The sequence below is a fragment of the Lissotriton helveticus genome, chromosome 3_1, assembly GCF_964261635.1.
Source record: "Lissotriton helveticus chromosome 3_1, aLisHel1.1, whole genome shotgun sequence".
Taxonomy (NCBI): domain Eukaryota; kingdom Metazoa; phylum Chordata; class Amphibia; order Caudata; family Salamandridae; genus Lissotriton; species Lissotriton helveticus.
Window position 1 is genome coordinate 517,642,042 of NC_136061.1, and position 23,201 is coordinate 517,665,242.

At 53.8% G+C, this 23,201-nt stretch overlaps 1 long non-coding RNA gene across 3 annotated transcripts in view; it reads left to right on the plus strand.

The window, feature by feature from the left end:
* Nucleotides 1-23,201, plus strand: part of LOC144824647 (uncharacterized) — a 406,972-nt gene that overhangs the window by 234,028 nt on the left and 149,743 nt on the right. For 2 of the 3 annotated variants that reach the window (XR_013609034.1, XR_013609035.1), the window contains exons 5-7: nucleotides 3,376-3,433; nucleotides 3,634-3,714; nucleotides 7,188-7,498. The exons of the other annotated variant lie outside the window; for it this stretch is intronic. This is a non-coding gene — a long non-coding RNA (uncharacterized LOC144824647). Of the gene's footprint in view, nucleotides 1-3,375; nucleotides 3,434-3,633; nucleotides 3,715-7,187; nucleotides 7,499-23,201 lie in introns of those variants that run through there. 3 annotated transcript variants of the gene reach the window in all.

The following is a 23,201-nucleotide window of genomic DNA, read 5'->3' on the forward strand; positions in this document are numbered from 1 at the left end:
TGGAGAACATGAGCGATATTCCCGTGTTCAACTTGTCGGATGTCTCCATTCCTTCTGACGCTATCGCTCTCTTGTCTAGGGGTCTCTCCTTTGTACCCTCTATTGGTCTTGATCGGTTTGAACTTACCAAAGATCTTCATTCCTTCTTTAGGAAAATACGCATAAAACTTTTTTAAACTCTAGACCATCACCTGACGGTTCTGATAATTTATCGGGTCTTAAACCTCCCTCGAACTTTACACCCAGTCTAGACTGTCTGGGGCCAGAGGTAGGAATCTTTGAAAAAGCTGTATGTAACAAGATCGATAAAATCTTGAAGTTCGTCCCAAAGCCCTACTACAACCTCCCTGCGGAAGAGAATGTGGCCCTCAAAAAACTTCGAGAGGACACTAACCTCACGATCAAACCCTGCGATAAAGGTGGGCGTATTGTGGTTTTCAATACCCCCATCTATGTCAAGAAAATGACTACTCTTTTGGCATCCAGCAGACACTACAAATGAGTGATTAGGTGCCCAGAAGAATCTTTGAAACAACGTATTCTCACTTTGGTAGCTAATGCAGTGGAGGAAGGATATATCTGCACTAAGAAAGCAGAATACCTCACTCCAACCCATACCCGGATGCCGATCATCTATGGTCTGCCTAAAACGCACAAGGATGTCTTAGATCCCCCGATGCGGCCTATGGTATCCACTATTGGCGCGGCCACCGAGCCCCTTTCCGAAAACGCTGACAAGTTTCTGAAACCTTTGGTTAGTGGATTGCGGTCGTTCATTAAAGATACTGGGGACTTTATATCAAAAGTGGAAAACATGCCCTTTGACTGTGAGAACAAACTGTTGGTAACCATGGACCTGGATTTGCTTTACACTAACATCCCGCAAGACGTGCAATCCAGGTCCTGGATGAAATTCTGTCTACCCAGAGTGAGCTTCCCAATGCTATGTTCATTGTTGAATGTCTCAAAATAGTTCTCCGGGAGAACTTCTTTGAATTAAACCAAGAATTTTACCATCAAATACAAGGCGTCAGCATGGGGGCATCTTGTGCCCCCAGTGTCGCGTGCCTGTACATGGGGAAGTGTGAGGAAATGAACATCTATAATGAGCACCTTTTTTGGAGAACATCCGAGCTTGGTCTCGTTTTATAGATGATATTTTTTTCATCTGGCAGGGGGACCGAGAATCCTTGAACAAATTTGTCCTGTAGATAAACGCGGCTGACCCAAATCTTAGATTCACGGCCAACTCGAGCAGTACCAAGGTCGAATTCCTGAACGTGTGGGTCATGCATGCTGACAGGGAATTGATTGTGTCCCTTTATATCAAACCTACTGCTAAGAACACGCTCCTACAATACGGGAGTTACCACCCCCGATGCCAGAGGGATGGCATTCCATTCAGCCAATTCCTTCGCTTGCGAAGGAATTGTTCTGAAATGAGTGAATTCCTTCACCAGGCGGACATCCTGAAGACTAAGCCTGCAGCTCGCGGGTATCCCCACCGGCTTATTCCGGACTCATTCAAGCGTGCCAGGTATCTCAATAGAGAGTCCATGTTTCAGCAACGAACGGCTGGCATGCAGGAGAAACCGGTGTGCATCACGAAACACTCTATGATCAACTACAAGGTGAGACAAACTATTAACTCCCTTTGGTACCTCTTGAACATCAGAAGGAGTGAAACTGCCATCCCTAAACTGCTCTTTGCTTTCCAGCGGAATTAAAACCTGCAAAACCATCTTGTTTGTTGAAAATTACCCACACCTAAGCCCCTGCAACTAACCGGGGTGCTTGGGCCTCCCACTGTTGGAAATCATCGTTGCGGGACCTGTCAAGCGTGCCCCCATGCCTTGGTGGGTGGTCAACTGTGTATTGACAACTGCACTATCAGATTGAGTGAAATGAGCAATTGCCGCAACATCTTGTGCCCCTGCGGTCTCCCGTATGTTGGCGAAATTGGCCGTGAATGCCGAACGAGAATTGGGGAACACAAGTCGAACATTCGACTCGTGAAAAGTGGGGCCCCACTCGTTGAACACTGGTTAAACAAAAAACACAAGGAGTTGGACTTGAAATGGTCGATTCTCGAGAAGATACGAACTATACCTGGAATGGATCCCGTCTCCCTGAGAGAGAAAAGGGAAGTATTTTGGATTTTTTTGTTAAATTCAGTCAGGAATGGTATGAATGAACAATGTCCTTGGGAAAACGCTATTTTATTATATTCTGAAGCGATCTACGCCCCCCCACAACTCAGGCCTGAGTGTGTGGTCTGTGGCTACCCCATTGAGAAACTTGTGGTTTTGTTGTAGGTAAACCGATTGCTTGTGATCGAGTACATCTTCAGCTATATGGAGCCCTTTGCTCCTTATTTATCTCGTGAGAAAACAATACTTCGGCTGACCCCCCTTCTTATGGGGAATACTGCATTTCCATTGTTCTCGTTGATCTTGACTTGCGCCGTGGACTGCACAGGAGGGGCACCTTTAACAAACCCCTTGCCAGTTTCCGTGATGCATCCTCTGAAATGACGAGCGATTAAGCCGATGATTCGGGTTAGTGACGAATCTATTCGATTCACCACTTGGACCGATCCGCCTGACGTTTGGTGCAATAGCGGTTTCATTTCGGAGCTTATACAAATCCCTCTGGCTCCCGCTTTTTGCGTTTTTTCTTATACTGGCTACCTATTAGCTTACTCAGTGACGCAGGACCTTTAAATGATATCGTTCCCGGAAGTCACTCTCGCTAGGCGATTCCCACCCGCTATTATTGCCCGACGTGATGTGGACGAAGAACTAGGACTAAGGTATGCTGTAGAAGTAGCCTATTGCACCTTCTTGAATCTAGCCTACTTTCTCCGGCTCAGGGACGGGTAGCGTTTTCTATTAGGCGGATCCCGAGTGGTATCCCTACGAGGGTGGAACCGTCCTAGTTATTTACGTGTCTGTTCCGTGTTGCTTACATCTATTTCACGGCTATGATGGCCACGCAACATGTAAGTGGGGGGGTATGTTCTGAGCATCAAATAAACATGTTATGTTTGAAGTGAATTGCTCGTTGTGCTCTGCCCGGATATTTCATTTGTATCCTGGGTTCGGGTGAGCATATTTGTCGTTATCTGGGTGCTGAGTTTGTCTCTACAGAGACTTTCTGTCTGCCAAACTGTTAAGGGTTGTTAGAATGCGGCAGAGATGGTTTTAATATGGACACCCTCCCTTCCCTTTCTCCCTTTTCCCCCCGGCTTTAAATACAAACTCTCTTCTTCTTCCCCTTGGAGGCTTTAAATGAAGATTTTTTGGAAAAGCCTGGAGCGTTTTTCGTTGGTTTATTGTTCCCTTCTAAACGGTGGTGTTTACATATTTTTTGTAGATCCCTTGAAACCTGATATCTGGCTCATCTCGAAGGAAGCAACCCCAGAACCATTCAGGTAAATATGGGTTTGCGCTTAGCCAACGATTGATGCACTGTTTAGTGAATATAAATGCTGAAATAGAGGCTTATAGGCGGAAAACTGCTTGTGTATTCATGCTCCGCTATCGCTTCAGAGAAATAGGATCATGGTTTCCCTCTTGGGGTGTTTCTTCCTACCCACAAAAGGCGACCTTTTTGGGATCTTTTTCTCCACAGATAGGAAGAGTTTCGTACCTAGTGATTGGATGCTTGAATTGAGAAATCCTCGAGCTCTGCGTCTTGCCCCAAAGACTTGGGGTAAGTACTCGTCTTTAACTCTGAATTTCATTGGAGAGCTGGTCTCTCTGGAAGTCTAATTGGAGTATGAGGGAAATCTAATTTAAGAATTGTACTTTGTTACCTTTTTTTTTTAATTTATAGAGCGCACATACACTATGCAGTTTCTTGGCGCTAGGGGTTATTTTACAGATCCGGAAGGGCACAGCGGGCTAGGGGCTAAAAGCTTGTTGAAACAGAAAAGTTTTGAGGGCCTTGCGAAACTCCATATAGGAGGAGGAAAGTCTAACAGGGGGTGGGAGAGCATTCTAAAAAGTAGGAGCAAGGATCGAAAATTTCTGACCTCCTGATCTTTGCTTCTTGAAACGGGGGATAACCAAAAGAGTTTGGTGGACGAGCGCAAATCTCTAAAAGGACAGTAATTAGTGATGGCCAAGTTTATAAAGGCAGGAGCCATGCCCGCCCGGGCCTGAAATGTAAGGCATCCTAGTTTAAAAGGGCCCGCTGTCTAATAGGGAGCCAGTGTAAAGCAATAAGCAAGGGAGAAAAATGGTGAGATTTAGATAGGCCATATACCAGGCGTGGTGCCTGCTTCTGCACCTGTTGAAGGCGTTGAAGTGCGAAGGCAAGGGCACCATTGTAGATGATGTTTCCATAGTCAATCTTAGATAGCACCATGGCCATAAGGATGAGTTTAAGTGCAGGGGGAGAGAAAAACCGAGATATTTTCCTAATGATACGCAGAGTAAAGAAACAGGAGGAAACAACAGAACTAATATGGGAGTGAAGTGTCAGATGATGGTTAAGTGTGATGCCAAGGGTTTTAACTGAGTGTGAAGGAGTGGGGGGTAAACCTAGGGAAGGGGGCCAAAACGAGGGGGACCAAGGGTTACCACTGCCACCAGTCAGAACCAACTCAGTTTTTTCCGGGTTGAGTTTAAGATGGTTCGCGTTCATCCAATCCTGGATAAACAGCATAACTGACTGGAAGCTAGTGATACCTGAAGTGAGGGGAGAAAAATTAAAAATGAGTTGAAGGTTGTCAGCGTAGTTGTACACTGTGACCTTCATTTGTTGGAGTGCGAAAATAAGGGGAAAGATGTAAAGATTAAACAAAAGAGGGGAGAGGGAAGATCCCTGGCGGACACCGCATTGCACCCTGCAGGGCGGGGCAGAGAACTCGGCAAGGTGGACTGATTGCGTACGGTCAGACAGGAAGGAGTCGATCCAGGCCAATATCGGTCCCCCTATGCCCGCCGCCTTGACACGGGACAGGAGAATAGAGTGGTCCACCGTTTTTAAAGCGGTGGACAAATCAAGGAGGACAAGGGCCTGGGGGGTGTTAGTATCGAGCCCCTCCCTGAGTTGATCCATGACCGAGATAATCACCTTCTCGGTGGAATGCCGAGGAGGAAAGCCCGCCTGGCAGGGTGCAAGGTAGTTGCTATCCTCTATAAAAGAGCTAAGCACCTGAGTGACATGGGACTCAGGGACCTTTCCCAAGAACGGGAGAAGGGATGTAGGGCGGTAGTTTGCCGGGGAGGCAGGATCCGCCCCGGGCTTTTTTAGTATAGGGATAACTGTAGCGGTTTTGAAGGGGGCAGGAACAGTGCCATGTGTGAGGGAGTCATTCAGGAGGGTGAGGTCAGGAGATGAGCAATCAGAAAAGATCTGACTGAGAATGCGGGCCGGGCAGATGTGGGCTGGAGAGCCTGACTTGACACGCCTAAGTAGGGGGAGAAGGGATTCTCTAGTCAGTGCGGGAATGTGCGTAAGAGATAGGTTATTGCCAGGCGGTTGGAGATCAGTGAAGGTGGGCGAGGAGGGAAGAATATTGGCCCTAATGCAAACTACTTTCTCGATAAAGAACTCATTGAGTGAGTCACATAGGGCCTGAGAAGGGGGGGTCTTAAGCAAAGTTCTGTCCGAGGAGGACAGCTCGTGGACGGTGGCAAAAATCTCACGTGGCTGGCTTTCCACAGCTAGAATACGCCCCGAAAAGTATTCTGTCTTGGCTACTAAGATGTCTTTTTTATATTCACTAAGGGTGGCGATATAGTGTTGTCTGCGGGTCGGGCAGTATGCTAACCTCCAAGCTCGTTCAGCCTGTCGCACCTTCAGTTTCTTGGCTTTAAGGCCAGGGCTGAACCAATTGTTGGCATTGTAGGTGCGGTTGATGGTAACCCGTTTCAGAGGGGCCACCAGATCGCAGGCTTTGCTAAGCCAGCGGTCTAGGATGGGAACCTGGGAGTGTGGAGCCGAACCCAATAAATCAGGGCAGGTGGTAGTTAGCGAATTACACAAGGACGGGATATCGACTCGGTTCCAGTTCCTTGCCCAGGTGTTTTTGGGGAGGAGAGGTGTTTTTGTGGGATTCAAGTCCAGAGAAAAGGCCAGTAGGGAATGATCGGACCATGTGCAGGGAGAAATAGTAGGGACGGAAATCGGAATATTTAATGTCCGTATCTGATCGAGGATGTGGCCCCGGTTGTGGGTAGGCCCATGGACGTGCTGGGTAAAGTTAAGACTAAGCAGCAATTGGGTAAAGTCTTTGGACATAGTGTCCTCAGCAGGGTCATTAGGCCAAAAATTTAAATCTCCCAAAACAAGGACTGAGGCGCTATTGACTGCCAAGGTGGCCAGCAAGTCCTGAAAAGCGGGGAGAAAACCAGGGGATGGCTGGGGTGGCCGATACATTAGCACACATGTGATTGGAATCTTGAGGGAAACAGAGCGCACTACAAGGCAATCGGCTGCTGGTATTACAGGTGATGCAAGTGTCTGGAAATGGAGTCCCTTGCGAGCAATCAAGGCTACCCCGCCACCCGCTCTCCCCTCCGGTCGGTCAGCACGGAGCATAGAATAGTGGGGCGGGAGGGCCGCCAGGACGCAGGGTAAGGAATCCGGGCGATACCATGTTTCAGTTAAAAACAAACTGGTGCCTTTGTCCTATTCAATAGGCTTTGGTACATCTTTTAATACTATCTATGACCCTGAGTCGGAATATATGCTTTGGCACCTATGCATGACGTGGTGTGTAGCTTTTGAGGTAGGTACAATTCTTGTTTTGGGGCTTTTTAGACGGCTTCGAACCCAGGGGCTGCTATTTAATCTTGTTCTTTCCCTTTGCGGTCTTTTAATGAGCCTTATTCGTAACTTGACGAGCCTCTGAATGACATCCCTCTAAGCCAGGAGAGAAATGAACTTTGAAACTAAAGTGAAAAATGAATTTATGTATTGTTACCCCGATTATGTGCTTGTTGAGTTGTGACCTCGGTCAAATTGTTCTGTTCGAATAACTTTTGAGAGTATGGGCTCCTATTTCTATTTCTAAAATTGGTATAAAATCTTTCCAGCAGTTGGTAATTCACTGATATCTATCAGAAGCATGCAATAATTAGGATTTTGTACAGTATGAAATTTGAGTAAGACTATGTGAGGAAACTATGTTGAAGTAACAGAAATGTTGTTTAAAGAGTCTTCATGTATTTCAGATTGTTTTCAGTTGGTCACCCACGTTCCATTTCTTCTGTGTGCACTGATGAAGGTGTGGCCCTAGTCTTGGCCGTGCACAGAAACGCGCGTTGGCGCTACTAGTCTGTCCTGACGTCTGATCGTCCAGTCCCCCAGGCGTCCTTGGGAGACTGTCTCAGGATTTATCTCATCGCCCATGATCTGGCCACTGAATTGTGATATGCATTGGTGTGAATGTGTCTGGAATGTATTTATGAACTGAATGGTTGTGGTTACTTGAATCTTTATGGAACGTGTGTTAGATGGAATGGGAGTTTTGATCAAACGACATAACCGCCCCTATATTATTATGTGAAATGTTTGGTTATAAATTTTATTACTTTCGTTAAAGAAAAAATATATGTCTAAATAAAAGAAATTAAATAAAACATGTATTTTGTCTTATAAACTGGTTTCCTCAAATTGCTTCTGGTTTCAGTGAATCTACCACTGCTGGTTTAATGAAGGGACCCTAGCTGGGCCTTTGGTATTAAAAAGGGCAGTCCGTTTTGTCATTCTGTATTGTGCAGGGGCAGACTGGCTATAGCTGGCACCAGGCTTTTGCCCATTGGACCTTAGCAGTGGAGGCTGGTTGTCTGGCCGTCGGGCTGGTTTTGTCACTGGGAGACGTTTTTTAGCAGTGCTGCAGTATCTGCCCCCAGTGCTGGTCGAACAGCAATCTGCAAGGGCTGGTTGCTGTTTCCAGTCTTTCCTGCTTGGCTGGTGGAGTGCGGAGATGGTGCTTGGCTGGAGGAGTGCGTGGGTGGCGCTTGGCTGGCAGTGTGCATGGATAGTGCTTGGATGACTGTGTGCATGGATGGATTTTAGTTGGGGGTGTACGTAGATGGTGCTTGACTGGCAGTGTGCATGGCTGAAGCTTGGCTAGCAGTATGTGAGGACGGCACTCAGCTGTCACTGTGCATGGATGGTGCTTGTCTGGTGGTGTGCATGGATGGTGATGTACGTACACTGATGATTTTTTTCAGCTAAATGTGAGGTTTGCAGGGGATTCTGCATAGGAAAATGTTGGGCGATCTTACACGCCATATCCTCATGGACTCCCCCGGATGTCTAGTTTTCCGAAATTTCTGGGTTTGGTATGTTTCCCTAGAATGGCTGCCAAGCCCAGGGGCAAAAACCCAGGTGACCCACCTTGCAAAACCATGTAGTTTTGTGATAGGTAAATTTGATGTCTCCACAATACATTTCGGGTCCTTCTCTGCAGCAGGTACTTGGCCCTCCCACACACGTGAGGTTTCCTTTTCATTGGGAAACTTTGGGGAATGTGGGATGCGTGGAAGTTTGTGGATCCACACAGATTCCAGAACTTTCAATCACAGAAATGAGAGGCAAAATGTGACAAAGTTTGAGGTTTGTACGGCATCCTGGGTAACAGAACCTGGTGAGCGCCACATAAGTCTCCCCATCCTGGATTCCCCTGGGTGTCTAGTTTTCAAAAATGTATAGGTTTGCTAATTTTCCCTCAAATACGGCGAGGTATGGTTCAATATCCACACCTAGGCACAATGCAAAAAAGGGTCAGTTTTCACTGGAAAAATGTGATGGATCCATGTTGCATTTTCAGCTATTTCCTGTCAAGAGCACTAGGCCTACCCACCCAAGTTGGGTACCATTTTTATTGGCAGACTATGGGGAATGCTAGGTGAGTAGTAGTAGATTCGAGCACTTTCCATCACAGAAATATGAGCAAAATATTTTTTTAACAGAGATTGAGTTTTGCAAGGGATTCTGGTTAACAGGACCTAATGAGAGACACGCAAGTCACTCCATCCTGGATTTCCCTGGGTATTTAGGTTTAAGAAATGTACAGGTTTGCTAGGTTTACCTAGTTGCCTGCTGAGCTAGGGTTCCAAATCCACAGCTAAGCACATTGCAAAAAAGGGTCAGTTTTCACTTGCAAAATGTGATGTGTCCACGTTGAGTTTTGAGCTATTTCCTGTCACGGGCACTAGGCGTACACACACAAGTGATGTACCATTTGTATTGGGAGATGCTGCAGAGGGCAAGGTGGGTGGAAGGTTGTGGATCCATGCAGATTCCAGAACTTTCCATCGCTGAAATGTGAGGAAAATATGTTTGTTTTTTTACAAAGTTTGAGGTTTGCAAGGAATTCTGGTTAACAGAACCTGGTGAGAGCGCTGCAAGTTATCTTATCATGGATTTCCCTGGGTGTCTAGTTTTCAAAAATGTATAGGTTTGCTAGATGTCTTTAGTTGCTGGCAAAGCTTGGGTCCAAATTCCACAGCCAGGCACATTGCAAAAAATAGGGCCATTTTCTGTGGAAAAATGTGATTTGTCTATGTTGCATTTTATGCCGTTTGTTGTCATGGACACTAGGTCTACCCACACAAGTGAAGTAGCATTTTTATCAGGAGACTTAGGGGGACACAGAATAGTAGAACAAGTGTTATTACCAATTGACTTTCTTTGCGTATCTGCCTGCCAAATGTTAGGCAATTTATAAAAAATTACTCTTATTCACATGCTTGTATGCATACCCACAATATTGGAGATGTGCAAATAACCTCTGCTTCTAAACTCTATACTTTGTTCTCATTTCAGAAAAATATAGGTTCCTTGTTATCTATTTTTTTCTCTTTACATTTTACCAAATTAAATGCTACACATCTGATACACAATAAAAAAAATTGCAAGACGCAGCTCAGTTATTGGCTCTGTGTTCCTCTGGTTCTTGGTGAACCTACACGTCCTCTAAATACCACCACTAGAAGGGTCAAGCAACTGTAACAGTATATTGCTTTAAAAAATCTGTCATACTTAGAAGAAGTTACAGGTGAAAACATTGGCACAAATGGCAGTTTATTTGAACTCAATTTCAATATTTTGTATTTTCAACTGTGAAGGCTTTACATAAACGACCCCTTGCTGTATTCATAATGCAGTCTACTTTTCAGAAAAGTATACCTTTCTTTGATCCATTATTGCTTTCACACCCATTTTTACCACTAACTGGAAGAAGGTTAAAATCTCAGAAATAGGAAAAATAAGCAATTTCCCAGTAAAATGTCAAAACTGTGTAAAACATGTTTTTTTCTGGCAAGAGTCTTCCTGCCCCTGAAAGATGAGAAGATGGTGATTTCAGCACCACAAACCATTTGTTGATGCCATTTGCAGGGAAAAAAACAGAAGCTTTCTTCTGCAGCACTTTTTTCCCATTAAAAAAAGTTTGCTGTATTTTGGCAAATTTCTGCGTCCCCTCCAGGGGAATCGACAAACCCTGTGTACTCATAGAGTCCGCAGATAATCCTCAGGGTGTTGGAAAAATAGACGTAAATTTGACGTTGAAACCTTATGTGGACAAAAGGTTACAAGGGCCTAAGCGCAAATAGCCAAAATAAGCTTAGCATGGGGTGGGGGAGGGGGAAAGGCCTAGCAGCGAAGGGGTTAAAGACTCAGAAACAAAGATATCACCAAATCAAGTTGAAGGGCAGTGAGAAACCTCATCTGTGCCTCAACAATTAGCAGTATAGTTACAGGATGTGTATTGTAAAACCTACTACCCATAGATGAGCACCCTATTATTACATCCAATGATTTGTAGTGTGGGGCAGTATATTTGCAAGTGGTCTCCCCAAGTGATGTTAAAACAAGTGGTTAATCAACCAATATTGTAAACACTAATACTGTTTTTTTTAAAAAAAACATGATTGGTGCATTTGTTTGACCAAATTGCAAAGTAAGGGACCTCAATAAGGCATCACCTCACCCTATAAATGCATCACCTCACCCTATCAGTATGTGGGAAATAAATTCTTATCACGATCCATGCGATCGTTTTCCTGCAGAGCAGAAAATTCAACACACTTGCAACCGAAAGCTAAGGAATCAGAAAATACAGGATGGGAGTGGCATGCTCTCATCTCCTGTGGTTCTTCACTGAACTCTGGACCATCACCATGGCAGCCATCTGGGTGTACCGATTGGACAGTTTACTTACCCTGATAGTAAGAGTATTCAGACAAAATTTTGCATCAAATATATTGTTATACCAACATAAGGCGCTCCGATTAGCTGTATGGAGCCTTTTTCCTGTACGAATCGTACACCTACAATGTCCCCGTACGAACTAGAAAGTACGATCCTAACCCAAAGCGGCACGCCGTACGACTCGTACCAAACACCGTACAACAACAAAGTACATACTGATTCACTCCGGCCGACGCTGTACGCCACGTCCGTACGTAAATATGCAGCTATTTCCGAACCAGGAAGTACGATCCGTGTTGACGACACTCCGTACGGCCCTTTTGCAACAAGAGCTGTAAACTGCCGTAAAACCAGAGTTTGCCACGAACTGCACCCTGGTACGCGACATACACGACATGAACCCCATTGACCGTGTCATCCGAGCCCTGTACGCCTACAACCTCGTACATAGAAACCGACGACGGCAGAGACGATGAGTACAACCCACCGCAACAACGGAAGTATACCTGTACGGTGCGCCACACTCCAGCGCATATCACCATTGCAATATGTATACGTGCCACACACACGTCATTAATCTCGGGGTACGGTGCGTCACACACTAGCGCATATTACCATTGCAATAGTGATACGTGCCGCACACACGTCATAAATCCCGGGGTACGGTGCGTCACACATTGGCGCATATCACCATTGCAATAGTGATACGTGCACACACGTCAGAAAGCTCAGGGTACGGTGCGTCACACGCTAGCGCATGTCACCATTGTAATAGTAATACGTGCCGCACACACGCCAGAAAGCTCGGGGTACGGTGCGTCACACGCTAGCGCATATCACCATTGCAATAGTGATACGTGCCGCCCACACGCCGAAATATGGGGGTACTGTTCGTCACATCTGAGTGGTGGTTGGAAAAGACCCCCAGCAGTGCCCAGCAGTGCCCAACAGTAGAGGGGGTGGGTGCAGAGGACCCCCAGCAATGCCCAACAGTGCCCAACAGTAGAGGGGGTGGGTGCACAGGACCCCCAGCAGTACCCAACAGTATAGGGGGTGGGTGCAGCAGAGGACTCCCAGCAGTGCCCAACAGTGCCCAACAGTATATGGGGTGGGTGCACAGGACCCCCAGCAGTGCCCAACAGTATAGGGGGTGGGTGCAGAGGACCCTCAGCAGTGCCCAACAGTGCACAACAGTAGAGGGTGTGGGTGCACAGGACCCCCAGCAGTGCCCAACAGTTTAGGGGTGTGTTCAGAGGACCCCCAGCAGTGCCAAACAGTGCCCAACAGTAGAGGGGGTGGGTGCGGAGGACCCCAAGCAGTGCCCAACAGTATAGGGGGTGGGTGCAGAGGACCCCCAGCAATGCCCAACAGTAGAGGGGGTAGGTGCAGAGGACCCCCAGCAGTGCCCAACAGTAGAGGGGGTGGGTGCACAGGACCCCAAGCAGTACCCAACAGTATAGGGGGTGGGTGCGGAGGACTCCCAGCAGTGCCCAACAGTGCCCAACAGTAGAGGGGGTGGGTGCACAGGACCCCCAGGAATGCCCAGCAGTGCACAACAGTAGAGGGGGTGGGTGCACAGGACCCCAAGCAGTACCCAACAGTATAGGGGGTGGGAGCAGAGGACTCCCGGCAGTGCCCAACAGTGCCCAACAGTAGAGGGGGTGGGTGCAGAAGACTCCCAGCAGTGCCCAATAGTGCCCAACAGTATAGGGGTGGGAGCACAGGACCCCCAGCAGTGCCCAACAGAATAGGGGGTGGGTGCAGAGGACCCCCAGCAGTGCCCAACAGTGCCCAACAGTAGAGGGGGTGGGTGCTGAGGACTCCCAGCAGTGCCCAACAGGGCACAACAGTAGAGGGGGTGGGTGCACAGGACCCCCAGCAGTGCCCAACAGTTTAGGGGTGTGTGCAGAGGACCCCCAGCAGTGCCAAACAGTGCCCAACAGTAGAGGGCGTGGGTGCGGAGGACTCCAAGAAGTGCCCAATAGTATAGGGGGTGGGTGCAGAGGACCCCCAGCAGTGCCCAACAGTAGAGGGGGTAGGTGCAGAGGACCCCCAGCAGTGCCCAACATTTCCCAACAGTAGAGGGGGTGGGTGCAGAGGACCCCCAGCAGTGCCCAACTGTAAAGGGGGTGGGTGCAGAGGACTCCCAGTAGTGCCCAAAAGTGTCCAACAGTATTGGGGGTGGTTGCACAGGACCCCCAGCAGTGCCCAACAGTAGAGGGGGTGGGTGCAGAGGACCCCCAGCAGTGCCCAACAGTAGAGGGGGTGGCTGCAGAGGACCCCAAGCAGTGCCCAACAGTGCCCAACAGTAGAGGGAGTGGGTGCACAAAAACCCCAGCAGTGCCCAACAGTATAGGGGGTGGGTGTAGAGGAACCCCAGCAGTGCCCAACAGTGCCCAACAGTAGAGGGGGTGGGTGCACAGGACCCCCAGCAGTGCCCAACAGTATAGGGGGTGGGTGCAGAGGACGCCCAGCAGTGCCCAGCAGTGCCCAACAGTAGAGGGGGTGGGTGCACAGGACCCCCAGCAGTGCCCAGCAGTGCCCAGCAGTGCCCAACAGTAGAGGGGGTGGGTGCACAGGACCCCCAACAGTGCCCAAGAGTAGAGGGGGTGGGTGCACAGGACCCCCAGCAGTGCCCAACAGTAAAGGGGTGGGTGCAGAGGACTCCCAGCGGTGCCCAATTCTGCCCAACAGTATAGGGGGTGGGTGCACAGGACCCCCAGCAGTGCCCAACTGTATAGGGGGTGGGTGCAGTGGACCCCCAGCAGTGCCCAACAGTGCCCAACAGTAGAGGGGGTGGGTGCAGAGGACCCCCAGCAGTGCCTAACAGTGCCCAACAGTAGAGGGAGTGGGTGCACAGGACCCCCAGCAGTGCCCAACAGTATAGGGGGTGGGTGCAGAGGACCCCCAGCAGTGCCCAATAGTGCCCAACAGTAGAGGGGGTGGGTGCAGATGACCCCCAGCAGTGCCCAACAGTATAGAGGGTGGGTGCAGAGGACCCCCAGCAGTGCCCAACAGTGCCCAACAGTAGAGGGGGTGGGTGCAGAGGACTCCCAGCAGTGCCCAGGAGTGCCCAATAGTGCCCAACAGTATAGGGGTGGGTGCAAAGGACCCCCAGCAGTGCCCAACAGTATAGGGGGTGGGCGCAGAGGACCCCCAGCAGTGCCCAACAGTAGAGGGGGTAGGTGCAGAGTACCCCCAGCAGTGCCCAACAGTATAGGGGGTGGGTGCAGATGACCCCCAGCAGTGCCCAACAGTGCCCCACAGTAGAGGGGGTGGGTGCACAGGACCCCCAGCAGTGCCCAGCAGTGCCCAACAGTAGAGGTGGTGGGTGCGCAGGACCCCTAACAGTGCCCATCAGTAGTGGGGGTGGGTGCACAGGACCCCCAGCAGTGCCCACCAGTATAGGGGGTGGGTGCAGAGAACTCCCAGCAGTGCCCAACAGTGCCCAACAGTAGAGGGGGTGGGTGCAGAGGACTCCCAGCAGTGCCCAACAGTATAGGGGTGGGTGCAGAGGACCCCCAGCAGTGCCCAACAGTATAGGGGGTGGGTGCAGAGAACCCCCAGCAGTGCCCAGCAGTGCCCAACAGTAGAGGGGGTGGGTGCAGAGGACCCCCAGCAGTGCCCAACAGTATAGGGGGTGGGTGCAGATGACCCCCAGCAGTGCCCAACAGTGCCCAACAGTAGAGGGGGTGGGTGCACAGGACCCCCAGCAGTGCCCAGCAGTGCCCAACAGTAGAGGTGGTGGGTGCACAGGACCCCCAACAGTGCCCAACAGTAGAGGGGTTGGGTGCACAGGACCCCCAGCAGTGCCCACCAGTATAGGGGGGGGGGGTGCAGAGGACTCCCAGCAGTGCCCAGCGGTGCCCAACAGTAGAGGGGGTGGGTGCAGAGGACTCCCAGCAGTGCCCAATAGTGCCCAACAGTATAGGGGGTGGGTGCACAGGACCCCCCGCAGTGCCCAACTGTATAGGGGGTGGGTGCAGAGGACCCACAGCAGTGCCCAACAGTAGAGGGGGTGGGTGCACAGGACCCCCAGCAGTGCCCAGCAGTGCCCAACAGTAGAGGGGGTGGGTGCACAGGACCCCCAGCAGTGTCCAGCAGTATAGGGGGTGGGTGCGGAGGACTCCCAGCAGTGCCCAACAGTGCCCAACAGTAGAGGGGGTGGGTGCACAAGACCCCCAGGAATGCCCAGCAGTGCACAACAGTAGAGGGGGTAGGTGCACAGGACCCCCAGCAGTGCCCAACAGTATAGAGGGTGGGTGCAGAGGACTCCTAGCAGTGCCCAACAGTGCCCAACAGTAGAGGGGGTGGGTGCAGAGGACTCCCAGCAGTGCCCAATAGTGCCCAACAGTAAAGGGGATGGGAGCACAGGACCCCCAGAAGTGCCCAACAGTATAGGGGGTGGGTGCAGAGGACCCCCAGCAGTGCCCAACAGTGCCCAACAGTAGAGGGGGTGGGTGCAGAGGACCCCCAGCAGTGCCCAACAGTGCCCAAAAGTAGAGGAGGTTGGTGCACAGGACCCCCAGCAGTGCCCAACAGTTATGGGGTGTGTGCATAGGACCCCCAGCAGTGCCAAACAGTGCCCAACATTAGAGGGGGTGGGTGCAGAGGACCCCCAGAAGTGATCAACAGTATAGGGGGTGGGTGCAGAGGACCCCCAGCAGTGCCCAACAGTGCCCAAAAGTAGAGGGGGTGGGTGCACAGGACCCCCAGCAGTGCCCAACAGTTCAGGGGTGTGTGCAGAGGACCCCCAGCAGTGCCAAACAGTGCCCAACAGTAGAGGGGGTGGGTGCAGAGGACCCCCAGAAGTGATCAACAGTATAGTGGGTGGGTGCAGAGGACTCCCAGCAGTGCCCAGGAATGCCCAATAGTGCCCAACAGTATAGGGGTGGGTGCAAAGGACCCCCAGCAGTGCCCAACAGTATAGGGGTGGGCGCAGAGGACCCCCAGCAGTGCCCAACAGTAGAGGGGGTAGGTGCAGAGTACCCCCAGCAGTGCCCAACAGTATAGGGGGTGGGTGCAGATGACCCCCAGCAGTGCCCAACAGTGCCCCACAGTAGAGGGGGTGGGTGCACAGGACCCCCAGCAGTGCCCAGCAGTGCCCAACAGTAGAGGGGGTGGGTGCACAGGACCCCCAGCAGTGCCCACCAGTATAGGGGGTGGGTGCAGAGAACTCCCAGCAGTGCCCAACAGTGCCCAACAGTAGAGGGGGTGGGTGCAGAGGACTCCCAGCAGTGCCCAACAGTATAGGAGTGGGTGCAGAGGACCCCCAGCAGTGCCCAACAGTATAGGGGGTGGGTGCAGAGAACCCCCAGCAGTGCCCAGCAGTGCCCAACAGTAGAGGGGGTGGGTGCAGAGGACCCCCAGCAGTGCCCAACAGTATAGGGGGTGGGTGCAGATGACCCCCAGCAGTGCCCAACAGTGCCCAACAGTAGAGGGGGTGGGTGCACAGGACCCCCAGCAGTGCCCAGCAGTGCCCAACAGTAGAGGTGGTGGGTGCACAGGACCCCCAACAGTGCCCAACAGTAGAGGGGTTGGGTGCACAGGACCCCCAGCAGTGCCCACCAGTATAGGGGGGGTGCAGAGGACTCCCAGCAGTGCCCAACAGTAGAGGGGGTGGGTGCAGAGGACTCCCAGCAGTGCCCAATAGTGCCCAACAGTATAGGGGGTGGGTGCACAGGACCCCCCGCAGTGCCCAACTGTATAGGGGGTGGGTGCAGAGGACCCACAGCAGTGCCCAACAGTAGAGGGGGTGGGTGCACAGGACCCCCAGCAGTGCCTAACAGTGCCCAACAGAAGAGGGGATGGGTGCACAGGACAACCAGCAGTGCCCAACAGTAGAGGGGGTGGGTGCACAGGACCCCCAGCAGTGTCCAACAGTATAGGGGGTGGGTGCGGAGGACTCCCAGCAGTGCCCAACAGTGCCCAACAGTAGAGGGGGTGGGTGCACAGGACCCCCAGGAATGCCCAGCAGTGCACAACAGTAGAGGGGGTAGGTGCACAGGACCCCCAGCAGTGCCCAACAGTATAGAGGGTGGGTGCAGAGGACTCCTAGCAGTGCCCAACAGTGCCCAACAGTAGAGGGGGTGGGTGCAGAGGACTCCCAGCAGTGCCCAATAGTGCCCAACAGTAAAGGGGATGGGAGCACAGGACCCCCAGTAGTGCCCAACAGTATAGGGGGTGGGTGCAGAGGACCCCCAGCAGTGCCCAACAGTGCCCAACAGTAGAGGGGGTGGGTGCAGAGGACCCCCAGCAGTGCCCAACAGTGCCCAAAAGTAGAGGGGGTGGGTGCACAGGACCCCCAGCAGTGCCCAACAGTTCAGGGGTGTGTGCAGAGGACCCCCAGCAGTGCCAAACAGTGCCCAACAGTAGAGGGGGTGGGTGCAGAGGACCCCCAGAAGTGATCAACAGTATAGGGGGTGGGGGCAGAGGACCCCCAGCAGTGCCCAACAGTTCCCAACAGTAGAGGGGGTGGGTGCAGAGTGCCCCCAGCAGTGCCCAACTGTAGAGGGGGTGGGTGCAGAGGACTCCCAGCAGTGCCCAACAGTGCCCAACAGTATAGGGGGTGGGTGCAGAGGACTCCCAGCAGTGCCCAACGGTGCCCAACAGTAGAGGGGGTGGGTGCAGAGGACTCCCAGCAGTGCCCAATAGTGCCCAACAGTATAGGGGGTGGGTGCACAGGACCCCCAGCAGGGCCCAACTGTATAGGGGGTGGGTGCAGAGGACCCCCAGCAGTGCCCAACAGTAGAGGGGGTGGGTGCACAGGACCCCCAGCACTGCCTAACAGTGCCCAACAGAAAAAGGGGTGGGTGCACAGGACAACCAGCAGTGCCCAGCAGTGCCCAACAGTAGAGGGGGTGGGTGCACAGGACGCCCAGCAGTGTCCAACAGTATAGGGGGTGGGTGCGGAGGACTCCCAGCAGTGCCCAACAGTGTCCAACAGTAGAGGGGGTGGGTGCACAGGACCCCCAGGAATGCCCAGCAGTGCACAACAGTAGAGGGGGTGGGAGCACAGGACCCCCAGCAGTGCCCAACAGTATAGAGGGTGGGTGCAGAGGACTCCTAGCAGTGCCCAACAGTAGAGGGGGTGGGTGCAGAGGACTCCCAGCAGTGCCCAATAGTGCCCAACAGTAAAGGGGATGGGAGCACAGGACCCCCAGAAGTGCCCAACAGTATAGGGGGTGGGTGCAGAGGACCCCCAGCAGTGCCCAACAGTAGAGGGGGTGGGTGCAGAGGACCCCCAGCAGTGCCCAACAGTGCCCAAAGGTAGAGGGGGTGGGTGCACAGGACCCCCAGCAGTGCCCAACAGTTCAGGGGTGTGTGCAGAGGACCCCCAGCAGTGCCAAACAGTGCCCAACAGTAGAGGGGGTGGGTGCAGAGGACCCCCAGAAGTGCCCAACAGTATAGGGGGTGAGTTCAGAGGACCCCCCAGGAGTGCCCAACAGTGCCCAACAGTAGAGGGGGTGGGTGCAGAGGACCCCCAGCAGTGCCCAACAGTTCCCAACAGTAGAGGGGGTGGGTGCAGAGGACCCCCAGCAGTGCCCAACTGTAGAGGGGGTGGGTGCAGAGGACTCCAAGCAGTGCCCAACAGTGCTCAACAGTATAGGGGGTGGGTGCAGAGGACCCCCAGCAGTGCCCAACAGTATAGGGGGTGGGTGCATTGGACCCCCAGCATTGCCCAACAGTGCTGAACAGTAGAGGGGCTAGGTCCACAGGACTCCCAGCAGTGCCCAATAGTGCCCAACAATATAGGTGGTGGGTGCAGAGTACCCCCAGCAGTGCCCAACAGTGCCCAACAGTATAGGGGGAGGGTGCAGAGGACCCCCAGAAGTGCCCAACAGTGCCCAACAGTAGAGTGGGTGGGTGCAGAAGACCTCCAGCAGTGCCCAACAGTGCCCATCAGTGGAGGGGGTGGGTGCACAGGACCCCCAGCAGTGCCCAACAGTATAGGGGGTGGGTGCAGAGGACCCGCAGCAGTGCCCAACAGTTGAGGGGGTGGGTGCAGAGGACCCCCAGCAGTGCCCAACAGTATTGGGGGTGGGTGCAGAGGACCCCCAGCAGTGCCCAACAGTATAGGGGGTGGGTGCAGAGGACCCCCAGCAGTGCCCAACAGTATAATGAGTGGGTGCAGAGGACTCCCAGCAGTGCCCAACAGTGCCCAACAGTAGAGTGGGTGGGTGCAGAGGACTCCCAGAAGTGCCCAATAGTGCCCAATAGTAAAGGGGGTGGGAGCACAGGACACCAGAAGTGCCCAACAGTATAGGGGGTGGGTGCAGAGGACCCCCATCAGTGCCCAACAGTGCCCAACAGTAGAGGGGGTGGGTGCAGAGGACCCCCAGCAGTGCCCAACAGTGCCCAAAAGTAGAGGGGGTGGGTGCACAGGACCCCCAGCAGTGCCCAACAGTTTAGAGGTGTGTGCAGAGGACCCCCAGCAGTGCCAAACAGTGCCCAACAGTATAGGGGGTGGGTGCAGAGGACTCCCAGCAGTGCCCAACAGTGCCCAACAGTAAAGGGGGTGGGTGCAGAGGACTCCCAGCAGTGCCCAATGGTGCCAAACAGTAAAGGGGGTGGGAGCACAGGACCCCCAGAAGTGCCCAACAGTATAGGGGGTGGGTGCAGAGGACCCCCAGCAGTGCCCAACAGTGCCCAACAGTAGAGGGGGTGGGTGCACAGGACCCCCAGGAATGCCCAGCAGTGCACAACAGTAGAGGGGGTGGATGCACAGGACCCCCAGCAGTGCCCAACAGTATAGGGGGTGGGTGCAGAGGACTCCCAGCAGTGCCCAACAGTGCCCAACAGTAGAGGTGTGGGTGCAGAGGACTCCCAGCAGTGCCCAATAGTGCCCAACAGTAAAGGGGGTGGGAGCACAGGACCCCCAGAAGTGCCCAACAGTATAGGGGGTGGGTGCAGAGGACCCCCAGCAGTGCCCAACAGTGCCCAACAGTAGAGGGGGTGGGTGCAGAGGACCCCCAGCAGTGCCCAACAGTGCCCAAAAGTAGAGGGGGTGGGTGCACAGGACCCCCAGCAGTGCCCAACAGTTCAGGGGTGTGTGCAGAGGACCCCCAGCAGTGCCAAACAGTGCCCAACAGTAGAGGGGGTGGGTGCAGAGGACCCCCAGAAGTGCCCAACAGTATAGGGGGTGGGTTCAGAGGACCCCCAGCAGTGCCCAACAGTGCCCAACAGTGCCCAACAGTAGAGGGGTGGGTGCAGAGGACTCCCAGCGGTGCCCAATTCTGCCCAACAGTATAGGGGGTGGGTGCAGAGGACCCCCAGCAGTGCCCAACTGTAGAGGGGGTGGGTGCAGAGGACTCCCAGCAGTGCCCAACAGTGCCCAACAGTATAGGGGGTGGGTGCAGAGGACTCCCAGCAGTGCCCAACGGTGCCCAACAGTAGAGGGGGTGGGTGCAGAGGACTCCCAGCAGTGCCCAATAGTGCCCAACAGTATAGGGGGTGGGTGCACAGGACCCCCAGCAGGGCCCAACTGTATAGGGGGTGGGTGCAGAGGACCCCCAGCAGTGCCCAACAGTAGAGGAGGTGGGTGCACAGGACCCCCAGCAGTGCCTAACAGTGCCCAACAGAAAAGGGGGTGGGTGCACAGGACAACCAGCAGTGCCCAGCAGTGCCCAACAGTAGAGGGGGTGGGTGCACAGGACCCCCAGCAGTGTCCAACAGTATAGGGGGTGGGTGCGGAGGACTCCCAGCAGTGCCCAACAGTGTCCAACAGTAGAGGGGGTGGGTGCACCGGACCCCCAGGAATGCCCAGCAGTGCACAACAGTAGAGGGGGTGGGAGCACAGGACCCCCAGCAGTGCCCAACAGTATAGAGGGTGGGTGCAGAGGACTCCTAGCAGTGCCCAACAGTGCCCAACAGTAGAGGGGGTGGGTGCAGAGGACTCCCAGCAGTGCCCAATAGTGCCCAACAGTAAAGGGGATGGGAGCACAGGACCCCCAGAAGTGCCCAACAGTATAGGGGGTGGGTGCAGAGGACCCCCAGCAGTGCCCAATAGTAGAGGGGGTGGGTGCAGAGGACCCCCAGCAGTGCCCAACAGTGCCCAAAGGTAGAGGGGGTGGGTGCACAGGACCCCCAGCAGTGCCCAACAGTTCAGGGGTGTGTGCAGAGGACCCCCAGCAGTGCCAAACAGTGCCCAACAGTAGAGGGGGTGGGTGCAGAGGACCCCCAGAAGTGCCCAACAGTATAGGGGGTGGGTTCAGAGGACCCCCAGCAGTGCCCAACAGTGCCCAACAGTAGAGGGGGTGGGTGCAGAGGACCCCCAGCAGTGCCCAACAGTTCCCAACAGTAGAGGGGGTGGGTGCAGAGGACCCCCAGCAGTGCCCAACTGTAGAGGGGTGGGTGCAGAGGACTCCCAGCAGTGCCCAACAGTGCCCAACAGTATAGGGGGTGGGTGCAGAGGACCCCCAGCAGTGCCCAACAGTATAGGGGGTGGGTGCATTGGACCCCCAGCAGTGCCCAACAGTGCTGAACAGTAGAGGGGCTAGGTCCACAGGACTCCCAGCAGTGCCCAATAGTGCCCAACAATATAGGTGGTGGGTGCAGAGTACCCCCAGCAGTGCCCAACAGTATAGGGGGTGGGTGCAGAGGACCTCCTGCAGTGCCCAACAGTGCCCATCAGTGGAGGGGGTGGGTGCACAGGACCCCCAGCAGTGCCCAACAGTATAGGGGGTGGATGCAGAGGACCCCCAGCAGTGCCCAACAGTATAATGAGTGGGTGCAGAGGACTCCCAGCAGTGCCCAACAGTGCCCAACAGTAGAGCGGGTGGGTGCAGAGGACTCCCAGAAGTGCCCAATAGTGCCCAACAGTAAAGGGGGTGGGAGCACAGGACACCAGAAGTGCCCAACAGTATAGGGGGTGGGTGCAGAGGACCCCCAGCAGTGCCCAACAGTGCCCAACAGTAGAGGGGGTGGGTGCAGAGGACCCCCATCAGTGCCCAACAGTGCCCAAAAGTAGAGGGGGTGGGTGCACAGGACCCCCAGCAGAGCCCAACAGTTTAGGGGTGTGTGCAGAGGACCCCCAGCAGTGCCAAACAGTGCCCAACAGTAGAGGGGGTGGGTGCAGAGGACCCCCAGCAGTGCCCAACAGTATAGGGGGTGGGTGCAGAGGACTCCCAGCAGTGCCCAACAGTGGCCAACAGTGCCCAACAGTAAAGGGGGTGGGTGCAGAGGACTCCCAGCAGTGCCCAATGGTGCCCAACAGTAAAGGGGGTGGGAGCACAGGACCCCCAGAAGTGCCCAACAGTATAGGGGGTGGGTGCAGAGGACCCCCAGCAGTGCCCAACAGTGTCCAACAGTAGAGGGGGTGGGTGCACAGGACCCCCAGGAATGCCCAGCAGTGCACAACAGTAGAGGGGGTGGATGCACAGGACCCCCAGCAGTGCCCAACAGTATAGGGGGTGGGTGCAGAGGACTCCCAGCAGTGCCCAACAGTGCCCAACAGTAGAGGTGTGGGTGTAGAGGACTCCCAGCAGTGCCCAATAGTGCCCAACAGTAAAGGGGGTGGGAGCACAGGACCCTCAGAAGTGCCCAATAGTATAGGGGGTGGGTGCAGAGGACCCCCAGCAGTGCCCAACAGTGCCCAACAGTAGAGGGGGTGGGTGCACAGGACCCCCAGCAGTGCCCAACAGTTTAGGGGTGTGTGCAGAGGACCCCCAGCAGTGCCAAACAGTGCCCAACAGGATAGGGGGTGGGTGCAGAGGACCCCCAGCAGTGCCCAACAGTATAGGGGGTGGGTGCATAGGACCCCCAGCAGTGCCCAACAGCGCTGAACAGTAGAGGGGGTAGGTCCACAGGACTCCCAGCAGTGCCCAACAGTGCCCAACAATATAGGGGGTGGGTGCAGAGTACCCCCAGCAGTGCCCAACAGTGCCCAACAGTAGAGGGGGTGGGTGCAGAGGACCCCCAGCAGTGCCCAACAGTGCCCAGCAGTGGAGGGAGTGAGTGCACAGGACCCCCAGCAGTGCCCAACAGTGGAGGGGGTGGGTGCACAGGACCCCCAGCAGTGCCCAACA